Genomic DNA, 6,024 nt, shown 5'->3' on the forward strand with positions numbered 1-6,024 from the left:
AACTGTATACATACGACCAAGAGCATCAGTAGAACGCACATCTGGATACCCAGGAACCGCATCGCCTTGCTTCCGTCTTTGAAAATTCTTCGATGAAGCATTCCAAGTATAATAACGTGGCATCTCCGAGTAAAGCAAAGTTCGTGCAAACTGATCGCTTTGGCAGATTGCAAAAAAACTGGTCAATGTAGTTGCTGGAGGTGTTTCAGCACGTTGCGTAGCATTCGAAGCCGTGAAATATACTCGTTGACCATTCTCCAGATGCACCGCCAAATGCGTAACAGTAGGATGACGTTCGTGAATGGGAAATGCGAATATACGCCAAATCGCTTCATTACAGTTCACATAACGACCAACTTGATAGCGTGAAATTTCATCGTTGGTATTCGAGGATTGCAATCCAAAAACCGCCATATCACTGCCTTTCGTGACATATTTGCAAATATATTTTATGGACTTAACTGAATTGCAGTATTCAACGTTGCAATGTGTCTTGAACGATTTAGAAATAAGTGGCGAATATGGAACAATCCAACTGTTGTCGACAACGAAATCCATTCTTTTCACTTTCGTTGTGACAGTTCGACCGTTGTCATCTGGTGATCGACGCCGATACAGCGGATAACCATCATTGCCAGTGACAGTCTCCGCCGTTAATTTCCGTGGATATCGTTTAGAGCACTTTCCATCGACCATGCAAGGTGATTGGGGATTGATGGCACCACACGGTCCATGAATCATATTAGTAGTAACAACATCATGTAGGTCTGGATCGACTTCATAATCAGGAATCTCAGCACATATGATATCATCTATTTGGTCAGGCTGAATTCTTTCCACTAACCAAATAAGAATGTGTGCGTGCGGCAGGCCTCGCTTTTGCCATTCGATTGAATACATCCAGCATCGAGTATCTCCAAAGACGCGTTGTTTAACAATAAAGTTCATCAGGGACCGAATTTTTTGCCTGAATATACGTGCTGTGATGTCGTGTCTATCACTTGATGTTTGTCCGGGAAGCAGCAATTGAGTAATTTCTATCCATTTTGGATTACAGGTAAAAGTAATAAAGAGATCGGGCCGACCGTAATGACGAACATATGTCATTGCATCTTGTGCATATTCATGCATATGACGTGGACTACCAATGTATGTCGCCGGCAGAATAGTTAATCGACCAATATTAGCTGCATTTCCTTCAGTATTAACTGCATCACGTAAATGGATGTACTCCTCAGAACGCAGTTTGGCTTGGTTCAACCTAATGAATGTTAAACGTTCCGTTTCTATTTTTACATACATGTCAACGCAATACTGCTGAAACAATCGACGAAACCGCAGCAAATAGTTGTCAGCATTTTGACGAATCATCAAACGATATGCGTAATAATTCATTGAGCTAACTTTCTTTGTAGTTTCTTCACCTGAAATTAAAAATTTGATAATTAACCATTTCAAAGGCAAATTTTAAAGGCAAACAATACAGACATTAACCATTTTTTTAATAAGCATTATTTTAAATCAGTGTCTTTCACAAATAAATGAAATAAATTATGATACTGATACTCACCATTCAATGGATTTTTCATTTTAATATTAAAATAATATCCATCTTCTCCTTGCCAAAACATCAGCGGGTATTGCAATGTGTCATATGATCGATGAGTTTCAGATATTTGTTGCAGTTGCCCAGTATCGCGACGTGTAAGCACAATATCGCGTTTTTCCAATTGTTCACCAACAATCAGGATGGCAACTTCGTCTACTGTTGGAGCATTAAATGTCCTTTCGTGTGTTCCAGATGGTCGTTTATCTGCTTTGATAACAACTTTATAGTCATCACTTGGCATGCGCTCTAAAGCACTCTTAAACAACCTGACCAACGCATGATGTTCATGAAGCAGACACTGCAAGTCTTGAAGAATTGCTCGCTTCATTCCTGCATTGATCTCTAGGCGTCGATCAAGTTGTTCTTCCATGTTGCCCATGAAATATATTTGTAAAAATTTATTCTGTGTATCTTCGAAAGGTAGTAATGATCCAATTCGATGATGAATCTGTCCTTGTATCTACAAAATAAAAACCAGACAGTATTAACTGGGTTATAAACACTTTTTTCGGTGGGAGAGTAGAGTTCAGAATTAGCAAATATACTACATAGGTACCAATAGATAAAGTAAGTTATTCTTTAACTACATTCTATATAAGTACAAAAATAAATACCTTAAATGTCGGATTAAATCCCCGTTCTTCGATAATATCTGCCCCAAATGACGTCATCTGGAAACAACCATTGTATTTTTGAGTATTTGCAAGAAAGTGGCGTGATTCTTGTGTTTCGCCACAAAGCAATGAATACAATGGCTCAGGTGGCGGAGTCAACAATGGCAATTTCACTTTACCATTAAGGCAGCATAATCCAGGCGTTTCTCCGGAAAACTTTAATGCACCACAATACTCGCAAACTACGTCCATTTGCCCAATGCAAACGCTAGGATGCAAGCTGTAATCATTGCTGCAATCGTATTGAAACGCTGCTCGATTCAAATCAGCACTTGATAAATATCTTGTTCTGCGTCGCAAATTATCTATTTGTTGACCTCTGTTGTTCGCTCGACGATTCTGCATTGCCAACCGAGCTGTTTCACGGGCTGCTTCACTTTGCTCTCGTGATTGAGAAGCACGAAGTCGAGCCATACTATCGCGGCGCTGTTCACGTGCAATTTCTTGTTCTTCTTCAGTCCTTTCATTTGCAGTATTTCGTATTCTTCTTGCATCACGGCTTTGTCGGGAAAGATTCGATCGTCTTGGTCGCGGCATTATTAATTAAACTTCACTTCACCTAAAAACTTAAATTTTTAACCATACCGAGTTTTATAGTTCACTTCACTGTTTATACGAATGGGCAATTGGGCAATAATGTTAATTATTTATTTAATAGAAATAGTTATATTATTGATTTCTTACAAATATCAAATAGTCATCCATACGTCATTACATAGCTGTCATTATACGTCAATTTTGTTATTCCAAGTCTGATTCTTTTTTGTTATACCACGTTTTATAGTGACTGACGTTACATGTCAAGTCACACGGGAATGATGTCGAACGGGATAAAAAGTATCCTATGTCCTTCTCCTGGCTCTAAACTACCTCCCTGCCAATTTTCAGCTAAATCGGTTCAGCCGTTCTTGAGTTATAAGTGAAGTAACTAACACGACTTTCTTTTATATATATAGATGTATGTTTTTGTTCGCGGTGCTAGATTCGTCAAGTTTATGTCACAGCCTGATGAATCTTACAGCTTGTAAGCTGTCATGCCTCTTAATCGCTTTTTCTCCTTCTAACTGACAATATTGTTTTGTATTTGCAAGTTGTGGCAGTCTTTAAGTGGGTCTACAATATTACATTTATATGTTTTTTCATTTTTTGTTTAGTTTTTAAGGGTTTTTGTTGTAACCTGTTGATTATCCCTTAAATAAATAAATAAATAAAGGAATAACGAGTATAAGAACAGTACGTGCCAATATTTCCTCCTATTTAAATGAGATAAGAAAAGAAAATCCGTAGAGATAAAAATAATAATAATAATATTCGTGGAGCGCATGCACAGATTACAGATTATCTAAACACTGTGAGACATAAAGACGTAATTATTTAGTAAAACAACAAACATAATTTAACTCAAAGTTACAGCTGGATATCGTCTGCGAGAGCTTCAGAAATCATTTGTGGGATGAGTAGGTATATTTAATAATATTATATATATTTAATTTTTTATTCTAATTTTATTATAATGAATCCGATGATAATGAATAATGAAGATAATATTCGACCGTCTGATTTAGTTTAAACAATTTGTTAAAACAAATTTATTACAGCGAGGTAACGAGTGATGAATTTCGCTATGACAACGTTCTTGGAAGCATCCGGCTGCGTTATCATCTCTCACAAGGTAGAATAATGAATGTTAAATTTTAAACTGTTGATGTTGGAAAAGAGCAAATGTTCTTGTCGGCTTCTTGGTAGAATTTGCCTTCCGAACTGGTGGTAGACGAGGTAACGACAGTTACCTTTTGGAATTCCATGATATACAATGAAAGTTAAGTTTAATTTGCTATACTCCGAGAATTTGTATGGTGTAGTTTATAATTGCTTCAATATTTATACTCCACACCAAATAGACATAAACAGATCTTAGTTTTGAAAAGTGCTTATAATCTTCTTTAGCAACCCATTACGGACCAAGGCACGGGTTCCACAATAAGAAGGGTTTAGACCGTAGTCCACCGCCAGCCCAGTGCGGATAGGTGGACTCCACACATCCTTGAGAACATCATGGAAAACTATCAGCATGCAGGTTTCTTCACGTTGTTTTCTTTTACCGTAGAAGAAAGTGATGTTATAATGACTTAAACTTGAAACGCACATAACTTGGAAACTTAAAGCTGCGTGCTGGGAATCGAACTCGGCCCCCTGAAAGCGAAGAAAGGAAAATAGCCCCCTAACCCCGCCCCCTACACCGCTATGTTGATAGACAACTTGAAAACAATAAATTTTGAATTTGGATTTCCAAGTTAGCCCTTGACTGCAATCTCACCTGGTGGTAAGTGACGATGCAGTTTAAGATGGTAGCGGGCTGACATCGCACCGGAACACTAGATCGCTTAGCGGCACGTCTTTGTCGGTAGCGGTATCCAGCCACGGCCAAAGCCTCCCACCAGACCAGACCAGAGAAAAATCAGAAATTATAATTCCCAAAGTGCCCCGGGATTCGTTTTGATTTTTTTCAGATGTCTTATAAGAATCACAACGAAATTGAAGGGAATAAAAAGTTTCAAAGCACAAAAAAGGTAAACGTAGCCTGCGGCCGGCTCCCGGGTTACGCGTAATCACCATAATCTCATCATCACTAATAACCCGACGGATTCACAATCAATTTTACCAAAGCGGATTTATCGTGACGATGTAAATCTTCTCTCTACTCTACCTTTTTACACAGTTTATATTAGCTTCACCTGTATGTATGTAACCGACTCCTTTGGACTTGATTATGACCCTCTTAAAGTGGTCTTGTAAACTTTGTAGATATATCGAGTAATAATTTGATAAAATTATTTATTTTTTTTAATTTGCTAACTGAGATTTTCGTTATGTTATTAATAAACGATTTAGCAAGAAGAGTAAACTAATTTTAACAATACAAATTAGTTATTATTTCAGATGTTTTTTTTGCAACATGGACAGAATACCATATTCTTTATTGATTCCGCGTAGAAATGGAAGTAGTAGCTTCGTAGAAGAATGAAAACTTAATTTTCATATTTGCAAAGTTCAACATATAATATATATGCCTTGTAGCGTTGGTATCGAAGATATTATACGTATAATTTTAGCTTTAATGTACTACCGAGTATTTTTTGGTTAGTAAATAATATGAATTAAATTCAAGTTCTAACGTTATTATAATAAAACTTCAATGTTGTTTTATATCATAATTGCGTATAACAGATTACATAATTGATCTGCCTTCGTTTGAAAACGTTTAGAAGAGATTTATTTATTTTATTTATTTGTGACCAAAAACATAAATTAACTGCTGATTAATGAAACGATGATCACTGTAAATGTAGGAAACTGCGTTACACACACTGTACTTGTACTGGATACACTGTTCACTGGATATTTATCAAGAAATCTAAGTGAATTCCAATATTAATCAAAATAAAATAAGATTAAAAAAAAAACAATGATCAAAGTACATGGGGTACTTGCAACATGCATATTTTAATTTCCGGTATGTGTATGTGTGTGTGAGTGTGTGCGCGTGCGCGCGTGTAAATCATTCAATTGAATTTATTTTAAAATATTGAAAAGTTTTTCCGTCTCTTCATAACATAGTGTCTAATTCTAATTCAGATGATTTTTTATTAAGAGCTTATAAAATAGCTTTTGAAGAATTTTTGTAACACTTTATAATCTCTACATACAAAAAATGCCAAATATCACTCGCACACTTATTCA

The sequence above is a fragment of the Pararge aegeria genome, chromosome 22, assembly GCF_905163445.1.
Source record: "Pararge aegeria chromosome 22, ilParAegt1.1, whole genome shotgun sequence".
Lineage (NCBI taxonomy): Eukaryota > Metazoa > Arthropoda > Insecta > Lepidoptera > Nymphalidae > Pararge > Pararge aegeria.